Source organism: Pelobates fuscus, chromosome 2 (genome assembly GCF_036172605.1).
Source record: "Pelobates fuscus isolate aPelFus1 chromosome 2, aPelFus1.pri, whole genome shotgun sequence".
Taxonomy (NCBI): Eukaryota; Metazoa; Chordata; class Amphibia; order Anura; family Pelobatidae; genus Pelobates; species Pelobates fuscus.
Window position 1 is genome coordinate 375,367,522 of NC_086318.1, and position 13,554 is coordinate 375,381,075.

Here is a 13,554-nt window from a genome sequence, read left to right on the forward strand (position 1 = left end):
TGAAGGTCCCCGTATACCCCCCACCATGGCTGCCCTAGTTGAATGGCTGGCGGACCGGTTCCCCTCGGAGGGAGAGGACGATGGGGGTGTGGATTATGATGACGGCTTCTAGTGGCACCATGAGTTGTAGAACAAAGTCCACTACTGGTGCCCCGACGACCTTGGAAGAAGAGGTCGTCTCGTGAATCGCCCCTGTTCGACCCTCTATCCATTGCTCACCTGGTTTCTTTGGAATGATCTCTGCCCGATCACCTAGCACAATCGGTGCATTTCTGGGCCCGTAGACCGCTGGCTTGAGAACCCCACAGGTTAATTCAAGCGGTATTCCCAGCTGGGCTCCCGAACAAAGTAGCCGCAAACCCAGACTTAGACCCCTATGGGGCACTGCGGTTTTGCTGGTTGAGCACCTGTCTAGTATTCAGGAGATCCTGAGTGCGGCCCACTGCAGTGCCTATACTATTAAGTCCGCACTGGAAAGCCGATTGTTTTCCGCTACACGAGCGAGTTGTGCTAGCGGAACATACGAGGAAGTATAAGAGCTGTCCTTTTTTACATGGAAGTACTTCATGGATGCTTATCTCTGCTCCAACCCATACCTTTTATAGGGGATTGGACCCTTGACCCGGAATTTCACACTTGCCTCCACTTTCGGATGACATCCCAGACGGGGCCCCTAGTCTAGGGTGGCAGACGACCCTATCCTAAACGCAGTTTGGACCACTGGAGGTGCTTGGTATAAAGGGATCTGAGCCCCTTGGAGTCCCGGCAATATTCATTAGTTACTGTGAATTAGACCAGGCCCTCGAGAAACTTCTAGGGACCGCGGGGCCCAGTTCTGGTAAGGTGGCCTCTATTTTCTCCCTGGTGAGATAAGTATCTTGTGCATCAGTCATTTGGGCGACAATACAACCCGGTTCGCAGGTTGGGAGGAATTGAGGACATTCAGGAATACCAGAACTATCTGAAGAGATCTTTCTCGTTTTCCACGCGTTGGGACCCGGACGTGACTCTTCATCGATATAGGACATCTTGCTGTACGGTCTACCTGGACGGGCTTGCCGGACCCCCTGCGAGGTACCTCCCAGACCGAAAGGTGAAACGCTCTCTGCGTTTTCCCTTGTTTCGAGTCCCTGGATTTTGTTTTTTTCAACCAAGGAAATATCGACCTCCTCTACATCTCAAGGAGTGGAGTCCTGGAGGGTGGATTGGACGCAAGGGGGTGACCCCTACGCTCTCCTCTGCCTGAGTTCTCGTACATATGGAATAGTTTTCTCTGGGAGGACCCGGCGTCAAGACGGCGTCCACGGAGGAGGACCCATCAGGCCCCGACCAGTTCTGCTGGATGACGGACCCGTTTGCTCAGCGATGGACGCTTCCCTCCAGGAGTGTTCGACACGGAGATGCGGACGAGTCTCCTCCGTTTGTTTGGTCTCAGGACCTTTCTACAGGTGCCTCGGTCTGCTGGTACTTTGGAATTATGATCTCCGTTTCGGCAGAGTCTAACCTAGTTCCTGGATTCCCTGGACCCTTGCTCATTTGATCTCGGGGATTGTGAGACTTTGGTCTGCTTGGCGACCCTGACGTAGTTGGACCTCCTAATTTTGCTACCGCTTTTACAGGGTTCGGGTATTGTTCGGTCACTTTATTACCGGGGACGGCCATATTAATTAGATTAGGTAGCGCATACGACTGTTGTCGGTGGGCCTCGCTCTGCTTAGAATTCCCTTTACGATTCCTGAGGACGGGTATTCATCTCCCCAGGGGGTACAAGCATTTTTGTCATGCTCCTATGGTGGGTTCTGTCGGGTTTTGCCCATTCACTGATTCTGGATTTATTTCAGTTATTATACTTTGTTTTTCTTTCAGATGGGTTCGGCGGTTCGGACCTTAGTTGTCTATCAGCCTTAGTCGGACCCGAGGGTCATATTCTTACTTTGGTAGCGCTCCCACCTTTAGGCGGTGTTCGACGTCACAGTTTGTTTAAATGGTTCTTCCCTTTTTCTCGCCCTTCATGTACCGCTTGGTTGTGGTTCGCATTGGCGGGGCGTATAGGTTTTTTCGGTTCACTTCAGTCCCTAACACAGCGACTTCAGGTACCGACATGGCGGGCGTTTTCTCCAAGACATTGTACGCTTTCCTGCCGGTTACGAGGAGCTATCTTCATAGAGTTTAGGTTGGTACTGCGGATCGTGTTTCTTTGGTCTTTGCTGTCTGAGCGTTAAAACAGCAAATATGAAGCCTCCTGTCATGCTATAAAATTGTAGATTATACTAGCTTTAGTGTAACTATAATCTTAATTTTATTAATGACAGGAGGCGAATATTTCCCTCCCAGTTTCTCCCTCCCCTTGTTGTTTGTTGGTTTGACTGACTTGTTGTTTATTCACCTGGTCTCCTGGGCTAGGTTGGTTATCTGGGGGAGTTGGGGTTTATCTGGGATACCCTACCGTCAGTATTTTATGATGGGGATTCAGGTTTTTTCACTATCTGGGATATTATACTGTCAGTATTTACGATGGGGATTCATGTTTTCTCAGTACATTTCATTCGCTAATCAGTGTTTTCGACTCTGTTTCTCTCATTTCAGTTTAATGGTTTGGCTACAGTTCTTAGATCCGACTACTCTACAGGATAAATGTCAAGGCTTCACCCACTGGTTCCACGGTTTCAAGTTCGCATGGCATTCATCGTTATGTTATGTTTGTTTCTCCTGTTATTTTATTTGTGGTGTATTGTTCATGTACTTTATTTGTCGCAGCGTGAAAGAGGAAATAGTGAGTTGGGAGAAGCCTTTTATAGATTCCTGATTTTTTTTGTCTCTGGTGTTTTTATCTCTATGTTAATGTGCTGCTGTGGAGTTCTAGTAAAGAGAGACTTAAGCAAATATTCGCCTCCTGTCATTAATAAAATTAAGATTATAGTTACACTAAAGCTAGTATAATCTACAATTATCTAACTGAAGAGGTGATTTTATCTAAGTATATATAGATGTTTAAACAGCAATTGGATAATTACTTGCAAAATAATAATGTTCTGTACTACCTTGTCCTAGCCTAATGTTGCAACTTTAATCACCAAGAAATTAAGGTATTACACTTCTAGATGGTTGAGTCAGCAATTAATTTTCGTCTTTGTGGGATGCATTGCTTTTTTCTGTACTGGAAAGTTTAACAAATGTTCCTTTCCTTGTTGCATGACCTATGCAAAAATGTGTATGTATATATATATATATTATTATTATTATTATTATTATTGCCATTTATATAGCGCCAACAGATTCCGTAGCGCTTTACAATATTTTGAGAGGGGGGGGTGTAACAATAAATAAGACAATTACAAGAAAACTTACAGGAATAATAGGTTGAAGAGGACCCTGCTCAAATGAGCTTACAGTCTATAGGAGGTGGGGTATTAGAAACATTAGGATAGGAAATATCAAGTAGGAGTGAAGCAGAGCTGGAGGAGAGAGCAAAGCACTATCCCATAGGGACAGGTATGTAAGGGAGAGATTACTCTGGGAGGCCATACGCTTTCCTGAAGAGATGGGATTTAAGGCCCTTCTTAAATGATTGAAGACTAGGGGAGAGTCTGATGGCAGTAGGCAAGTTATTCCATAGGAGAGGAGCCGCCCGTGAGAAGTCCTGCAAGCGTGAGTTGGCCGTACGGGTGCGAGCAGCGGTCAGGAGGTGGTCGCGGGCAGAGCGGAGGGTCCGAGGAGGGGCATACCTCTGGATCAGTGAAGAGATATAAGAGGGGCTGGAATTGTTCAGTGCTTTAAATGTATGGGTTAGCACTTTGAATTGACTCCTATAGGATACAGGGAGCCAATGTAAGGACTGGCAGAGGGGCGAGGTGTGAGAGGACCGACTGGATAGGAAAATCAGTCTAGCTGCAGCATTCATTACAGACTGTAGCGGGGCAGTACGGCTTTTGGGGAGACCAATCTGGAGAGGGTTACAGTAATCCATGCGGGAAATTACTAGAGCATGGACAAGCTCCTTGGTAGCATCTTGCGTAAGAAAGGGGTGGATGCGGGCTATGTTTTTGAGTTGGAACCTACAGGACTTGGCAACAAACTGGATGTGAGACTCAAAGGTGAGACCAGAGTCAAGTATGACGCCAAGACAGCGCGCTTGTAGGGATGGACTTATGTGGATATCACTGACTTGAAGGGAGAGTGAGAGAGGAGGATCAGTATTAGGAGGAGGAAAGACAAGGAGTTCAGTTTTAGAGAGGTTAAGTTTGAGAAAGCGTGACGACATCCAGTCAGAGATGGAAGAGAGGCAAGCAGTGACACGTTGCAGGACGGCCGGGGAGAGGTCCGGTGAGGAGAGGTATATCTGAGTGTCATCAGCGTACAGGTGGTAGTTGAATCCAAAAGAGGCAATAAGTTTTCCAAGAGAGGCAGTATAAAGAGAAAATAGAAGGGGACCAAGGACAGAGCCTTGGGGAACTCCAACCGAGACAGGGCGAGGGGAGGAGGTATCCTTGGAAAAGGAGACACTAAATGAGCGTTGGGAGAGATAGGAGGAAAACCAAGAGAGGACAGAGTCACAGAGACCGAGTGATTGAAGAGTTTGAAGGAGGAGAGAATGATCAACTGTGTCAAAGGCAGCAGAGAGGTCAAGGAGAATTAATATGGAGTAGTGACCTTTGGATTTAGCGGAGATTAGGTCATTAGTCACTTTGATAAGAGCGGTCTCAGTAGAGTGGAGAGGGCGGAAGCCAGACTGAAGAGGGTCAAGGAGAGAGTTGGAATTAAGGAAGTGAGACACACGGGTAAAGACAAGTCTTTCCAAAAGCTTTGATGAGTAAGGGAGCAGGGATATGGGACGATAGTTCGAGGGGGAGGACGGGTCAAGAGATGTTTTTTTCAGGATAGGTATTACAGTGGCATGTTTAAGGTCAGCAGGAACAGTGCCAGAAGAGAGAGAGCAGTTAAAGATGTGTGTTAGGATAGGCACAAGACAAGGGGAGAGAGATCTGATGAGGTGAGATGGGACAGGATCAAGTGGGCAAGTGGTGGGGCGAGAGGAATGGAGAAGTGCAGCCACCTCTTGTTCAGTAGCTGGGGAGAAAGTCTGAAGGGTAGGGAAAGCATGATTTATGTGTGGTTGAGAAAGAGAACGGCAAGGAGGGGAGAATTGTTTCCTTAGCTGTTCAATCTTGTCAGTAAAGTAATATGCAAAGCTATCAGCTGTAAGGTTAGTTTGGGGGGTGGCCACAGCAGGGTGGAGAAGGGAATTAAAAGTGTCAAAGAGACGTCTGGGATTGCGGGAGCATGAACTAATGAGAGAGGAAAAGTAGGACTGTTTGGCGAGGGCAAGGGCTGCGCTGTACGAAAGCAACATGAATCTATAATGAAGATAGTCTGCCTGGGTGCGGGACTTCCTCCAGGAGCGTTCAGCACAGCGGGAGCAACTCTGCAGATAGCGTGTTGATTTATTATGCCAAGGTTGGGGTCGTGTTCTCCTCGAGGTGCATGTTTGGAGTGGGGCTGCAGTGTTCAAGGCAGATGTGAGGGTAGTGTTATATGTGGAGATGGCCAGTGAGGGACAGGAGAGGGAAGGGATGGATAGCAGTTGTGAATCAATGTCAGCCGACAGCTGCTGGAGGTCAATAGAGTTAAGGTTCCTCCTGAGCTGAGGGGGGTTAGGCTGAGGTTGTTGGGTGAGGGGGTAATTGAGAGCAAACGATAAGAGGTGGTGATCAGAGAGAGGAAATGGAGTATTGCAGATATTAGATAATGTACATGAATAGGAGAAAATAAGGTCGAGGGTATTGCCAGCTACATGAGTGGGAGAATTAGCCCACTGCAATAGTCCAAGGGAGGAAGTAATTGAAAGTAGTTTAGAGGCTGCTGGGGTTAAAGGTGGGTTAATGGGAATATTGAAGTCTCCAAGAATTAGGGATGGAATGTTGGAAGAGAGGAAGTAGGGTAGCCAGGCAGCAAAGTGGTCAAGGAAGAGGAGAGGGGAACCAGGGGGACGATAGATGACGGCAATGTTAGCAGAGAAGGGTTTGAAAAGGCGAATTGAATGAATTTCGAATGATGGGAAAGAGAGGGAAGGGGGGTGGGCAGGGTTTTAAAGGAGCAGTGGGGTGAGAGAAGAAAACCTACACCGCCACCTTTAATCTCCGCTTGTCTTGGATTGTGGGTAAAGTGAAGACCACCAAAGGACAGTGAGGCAGGGGTAGCAGTATCCGAGGGAGAGAGCCATGTTTCTGTTAGTGCAAGTAGGTTTAGGGAGTGTGAGATAAATAGGTCATGGATGGAAGTAGATTTAAAGGTACAAAATACAATCTAGTGCACTCGCTCATTCATGAAAGAACGATCTCAAGTCTCACAGATTGTAATAGATTAATTTACAAAACACCTCACCTAGGCAAAAACATAATGGGGGTTTAGTTACAGTATGTGATCATATACTGCATAAGCCTTCCTCAACGTCAATGTACCCCCTTCTTGGCAGGTCCTATTCTAGCAGTCTAATAACTGTTCTTATGTGAATAATCCACTTGCTTGGGAAATTCTTCCTCCTAGGACTCTCTGCAGGTCAAGGCTAAAGGCACCTGCGACAGGCAGGGGTGCCAAACCAAGGAGTTGACCTGGACTCCCAAATATATAAATAAATGAAACCAATGATGGCTGCACTCACCTGAACATACATATATTATAGGGTGCTGCTGGGTCCAATTCATACAATATACAAAATACACAATCCAGCGCACTCACTCATTCACTAAACAGCGATTTCAAGTCCCATCCCTTGTTACCTTTATTAAAATATTTGGGAGTCCAGATTGCAGCTAGAGGTGCTTCCTAGTCCAGTGATGCACAGTGTGCAGCACTGGTGTTCAGCATCTCTATTCTCTGCATGGAGGTGCAGAACGTTCCCCTTAGAGATGCATTGATTAAATGCATCACTATGAGTACATGCTGATTGGCTCAATGCATAGTTTTGCTGTGCATCCTATCGGGAAACATTGAATTCTCTGAGATCTCAGTCATGTAGGTGAAGCCATCCACAGCGTGGCTGGAATGGTGAAGGACAAAAGGTGAGTAAAAACAAAGGTGGGCCAGTGACCTAAATAATTAGACACTATAGTGTCAGGAATACATGGTTGTATTTCTGACACTATAGTGTTCCTTTAATTTTACTTTACTTAGTCTATACCTTTTATTGATCACTTTCATTGTATATTCAAAAGTCCACAGTATCTGAATTTACACTTGGTTGGAGTGTATATGGGTCACTGTGTGTGTCAGTGTGTTTGTATGAATCACTGTTTGTGTCGGTGTGTTTGTATGGTTCTCTGTGTGTGTCCGTATATTTGCATGGGTCACTGAGTGTGTATGGGTCACTGTCTGTCAGTAAGTGTGTATAGGCCACTGAATGTGGTGGTATGTTTGTATGAGTCACTGTGTGTGGCAGTGTGTTTGAGAAGCACCTACCTGATGTAAAATTTTAAAAATTAAAAAAAAATTACAAAAACACTAAAATCGTCCAGTCCCCTACACCATCTATACTGATCGAGGGCTAAATAATCCCACATCTGGAGCTTCAGGCAACAAAGCCTCTCCTGGCAATGCTTATGTATAAAACAGTTATTTGCTATTTCATACTTGGTGCCCTTGATTTTTCAGTGTTAAGCACAACTTTGTATTACAGCAATATGCTTGCACTCAAAATCATGAAGTCAGCACTACAGCTTATTGAGGTGTAAATATTTTGTGAATATTATTTCATAAGAGATCAACTCACATCAGTTTTGAATGAAAGCCAAGACAAGAATGACTTGCTACACGGTCACCTTTTGTAAATCATAAAGCACTCAAGTATATACAATGATGAAGAATACCAATAGCGTTTAAGGTTATGATTGAATTGCTTACTTCTCTGCAGACTCTTGTAGTTTTACAGACTGTTGTTATTGCAGTATACATTTCATGTGATTTGAAATTATCTTTTTCATTCTCTTAACCCTTTTACTATTCAGAACTAGTGTTGTCGCGAACCCGAAATTTTCGGTTCGCGAACGGCGAACGCGAACTTCCGCAAATGTTCGCGAACCGGCGAACCGCGCGAACCGCCATTGACTTCAATGGGCAGGCGAATTTTAAAACCAACAGGGACTCTTTCTGGCCACAAAAGTGATGGAAAAGTTGTTTCAAGGGGACTAACACCTGGACTGTGGCATGCCGGAGGGGGATCCATGGCAAAACTCCCATGGAAAATTGCACAGTTGATGCAGAGTCTGCTTTTAATCCATAAAGGGCAGAAATCACCTAACATTGACACCTGTCCTCAAAGCCCTGCCCTGATACACACTGACACAGAGCAGAATAGAGACTGTTCCCCGTCCTCAGAGACCATGATACACACTGACACAGAGCAGAATAGAGACTGTTCCCTGTCCACAGAGACCATGATACACACTGACACAGAGCAGAATAGAGACTGTTCACCGTCCACAGAGACCATGATACACACTGACACAGAGCAGAATAGGGACTGTTCCCCCTACATAGGGTCACTTGGCAGATATGGATTGACACCTATCCTAATGATCCCTGATACACACTGACACAGAGCAGAATAGAGACTGTTCCCCCTACATAGGGTCACTTGGCAGATATGGATTGACACCTGTCCTCAAAACCCCTGATACACACTGACACAGAGCAGAATAGGGACTGTTCCCCCTACATAGGGTCACTTGGCAGATATGGATTGACACCTATCCTAATGATCCCTGATACACACTGACACAGAGCAGAATAGAGACTGTTCCCCCTACATAGGGTCACTTGGCAGATATGGATTGACACCTGTACTCAAAACCCCTGATACACACTGACACAGAGCAGAATAGGGACTGTTCCCCCTACATAGGGTCACTTGGCAGATATGGATTGACACCTATCCTAATGATCCCTGATACACACTGACACAGAGCAGAATAGAGACTGTTCCCCCTACATAGGGTCACTTGGCAGATATGGATTGACACCTGTCCTCAAAACCCCTGATACACACTGACACAGAGCAGAATAGAGACTGTTCCCTGTCCACAGAGACCATGATACACACTGACACAGAGCAGAATAGAGACTGTTCACAATCCACAGAGACCATGATACACACTGACACAGGGCAGAATAGGGACTGTTCCCCCTACATAGGGTCACTTGGCAGATATGGATTGACACCTGTCCTCAAAACCCCTGATACACACTGACACAGAGCAGAAAAGGGACTGTTCCTCCTACATAGGGTCACTTGGCAGATATGGATTGACACCTGTCCTCAAAACCCCTGATACACACTGACACAGAGCAGAATAGAGACTGTTCACAATGGGACGGACCTACTGATAGGAGTGGAGTATTGTTCATATCAGTTTAATACCTACCGCGTCTCCTATCAGTGGATGTGTAAATGGCAGAGATTTTTAATTGTTGAATCACCTCCCCTTTTTAGGCCAAGGTGGGAAGATGCTTAGACCACTGGTATATTGGTGCCATCTTGGAGGATTTTTTTTTGGTTTGGTTTTTGAAGCCACAGTGCTGCACCAGTGGGCCTAAAAATTAGGCATGTACACATGCCTGAAAAATTTGGTATTGTTGCAGCCGCTGCTGTAGCAGCGGCCAGAAAAATTTATGTTTGTTTCACAGGCAGAAAGTGCCCTAAAACATGGCGGCTTGAACCCTAGTTGGTGGCGGATAAGTCACGCAAGTCAAACGTCATTCAGAGCTAAAATACAGCAGCGTGTGGACCATTTTTAGCCCAAGGCAGCTCATCTCATCAGGCCTTTTTTAAGCGAATGTATCGCCCAGTGTCAGTCCCTTCGGGATCCATCCCTCATTCATCTTAATAAAGGTGAGGTAATCTAGACTTTTTTGACCTAGGCGACTTCTCTTCTCAGTGACAATACCTCCTGCTGCACTGAAGGTCCTTTCTGACAGGACACTTGAAGCGGGGCAGGCCAGAAGTTCTATCGCAAATTGGGATAGCTCAGGCCACAGGTCAAGCCTGCACACCCAGTAGTCAAGGGGTTCATCGCTCCTCAGAGTGTCGATATCTGCAGTTAAGGCGAGGTAGTCTGCTACCTGTCGGTCGAGTCGCTCTCTGAGGGTGGATCCCGAAGGGCTGTGGCGATGCATAGGAATTAAAAAGGTCCGCATGTCCTCCATCAACAACACGTCTTTAAAGCGTCCTGTCCTTGCCGGCGTGGTCGTGGGAGGAGGAGGAGGAGGATGACTTCCACCTCTCCCCCTGTTAGATTCCCGTTGTGCTGTGACATCACCCTTATACGCTGTGTAAAGCATACTTTTTAATTTATTTTGCAAATGCTGCATCCTTTCCGACTTGTTGTAATTCTGTAACATTTCCGCCACTTTCTGCTTATACCGGGGGTCTAGTAGCGTGGACACCCAGTACAGGTCGTTCTCCTTCAGCCTTTTTATACGAGGGTCCCTCAACAGGCAGGACAGCATGAAAGACCCCATTTGCACAAGGTTGGATGCCGAGCTACTCATTTCCCGTTCCTCCTCCTCACTGATGTCATTGAAGGTATGTTCTTCCCCCCAGCCACGTACAACACCACGGGTACCAGATAGGTGACAACGAGCACCCTGGGATGCCTGTTGTGTTTGGTCTTGCTCCTCCTCCTCCTCCTCAAAGCTACAATCCTCCTCTGACTCCTCTTCCTCACAATCCTCTTCCAGCGTTGCCGCAGGTCCAGCAAGCAATGCTGATAAGGCTGTTTCTGGTGGTGATGGTGACCACAACTCTTCCTCTTCCTCTTCACGCTCATCTACAGCCTGATCCAGCACTCTTCGCAGGGCACGCTCCAGGAAGAAAACAAATGGTATGATGTCGCTGATGGTGCCTTCGTTGCGACTGACTAGGTTTGTCACCTCCTCAAAAGGACGCATGAGCCTACAGGCATTGCGCATGAGCGTCCAGTAACGTGGCAAAAAAATTCCCAGCTCCCCAGAGGCTGTCCTAGCACCCCAGTCATACAAATATTCATTAACAGCTTTTTCTTGTTGAAGCAGGCGGTCGAACATTAGGAGTGTTGAATTCCAAAGTGTAGGGCTGTCTCAAATCAAGCGCCTCACTGGCATGTTGTTTCGCCGCTGGATATCGGCAAAGTGAGCCATGGCCGTGTAGGAACGCCTGAAATGGCCACACACCTTCCTGGCCTGCTTCAGGACGTCCTGTAAGCCTGTGTACTTATGCACAAAGCGTTGTACGATCAGATTACACACATGTGCCATGCACGGCACATGTGTCAACTTGCCCAACTTCAATGCCGCTATCATATTTTTTCCGTTGTCACACACCACTTTGCCGATATCCAGTTGCTGCGGAGTCAGCCACTTTTCCACCTGTGCGTTCAGGGCGGACAGGAGTGCTTGTCCGGTGTGACTCTCTGCTTTCAAGCAAGTCAAACCCAAGACGGCGTGACACTGCCGTATCCGGGATGTGGAATAGTACCTGGGGAGCTTTGGGGGTGCCGTTGATGTGGAGCAAGAAGCAGCGGCACAAGAGGACTCAGCCGAGGAGGTTATGGAAGAGGATGGAGTAGGAGGAGTAGAGGAGGTGGCAGCAGGACTGCCTGCAATTCGTGGCGGTGTCACCAACTCCTCTGCAATGCCACGCATTCCTTGCTTGTCAGCCGTCAGCAGGTTTACCCAATGCGCAGTGTAGGTGATATACCTGCCCTGACCATGCTTTGCAGACCAGGTATCAGTGGTCAGATGGACGTTTGCCCCAACACTGTGTGCCAGACATGCCATGACTTCCTTTTGCACAATCGAGTACAAGTTGGGGATTGCCTTTTGTGAAACGAAATTCCGGCCGGGTACCTTCCACTGCGGTGTCCCAATAGCTACAAATTTTTTGAACGCCTCAGACTCAACCAGATTGTATGGTAAAAGCTGGCGGGCTAATAGTTCGGACAAGCCAGCTGTCAGACGCTGGGCAAGGGGGTGACTTGGTGACATTGGCTTCTTACGCTCAAACATGTCCTTGACAGACACATGACTGTGGGCAGATGAGCGGGAACTGCTCACGGCGGGAGACGGAGTGGCGGATGGTTGAGAGGGGGCAAGAAGGACAGCAGTGGTTGACGTGGCTGAAGATGCTGGACCAGGAGGAGGATGGCGGCTTAGAGTAGGCGTGCTGCTTGTACTCATGTGTTGATCCCATAGGCGTTTGTGATGTGAGATCATGTGCCTACGCAAAGCAGTTGTACCTAGGTGGGTGTTGGACCTCCCACGACTCAGTTTCCTTTGCACAGGTTGCAAATGGCATCGCTGTTGTCAGAGGCAGACACACAAAAAAAATGCCACACTGCTGAGCTCTGCAATGACGGCATTCTGGTGGTGGACACAGCATGCGTTGATTGGCGTGCTGTCGGCTGACCCCGGGTGCCGATGCATGCTGTCTGACTGTGCCACTAGCTCCTTGCGACGACCCCCCCCTGCTTCCAACTCGTCTCCTCCTCCTCTCTGTCTCCCCATCTGAACTTTCGCCCTGTTCTTCTTCTTGCCGAGCGGGCACCTACGTGACATCCATGGACGCATCGTCATCATCAACCGCTTCGCTTGTATCTGACAACTCAGAAAAGGAAGCAGCAGCGGGTACAACATCATCATCATCACACCGTACCTCCATGTGTTTAATGCTGCCTGCCTGAGACATATCCCTGTTATCTACATCCTCTAGCAATAATGGTTGCGCATCACTCATTTCTTCAAACGGGTGTGTGAATAACTCCTCTGACATACCAAGTAAAGCGGCTGTGGTGCTCGTTTTGGTGGTGGCGGCAGGCGGGTGAGTGGTATCTTGAGAGGTGCCTGAAGCTAAGCTGGAGGAGGATGGTGCGTCAAGGTTCCGAGCGGAGGCTGTACAAGATTGGGTGTCCTGTGTTAGCCAGTCAACTATGTCCTCAGAACTTTTCAAGTTCAGGGTACGTGGCTTCTGAAAACTGGGCATTATTCTAGGGCAAAAGGGAATCACAGCACCACGACCACGACGGCCCCTGCGGGGTGGCCTGCCTCTGCCTGTCATTTTTTTGGGGATTAGTGGTACTATGCGTGCAAGCTACTGTGAGACCAGATATGATTGGCAATGTGAACTGCAACAGTTCTGCAGAGCACACACTGTAGGCCTGACACACCCGCTTGAAGACAAGTAACTGCTATTCAATCTATAACAGTGAAAAATAAATTTTGGTTTTAAAAGCACGCTATAGAGACACCAGATATGATTGGCAATGTGCACTGGAACAGTTCTGCAGAGCACACACTGTAGGCCTGAGACACCCGCTTGAAGACAAGTAACTGCTATTCAATCTATAACAGTGAAAAATAAATTTTGGTTTTAAAAGCACGCTATAGAGACACCAGATATGATTGGCAATGTGCACTGGAACAGTTCTGGAGAGCACACGCTGAAGGAAGGACTGACAGAGCCGCTTGAAGGACACTGACTGGCTGCTATTAGCTTACACTAGAAACCTTTTTTCTTTGTAAAAGCAC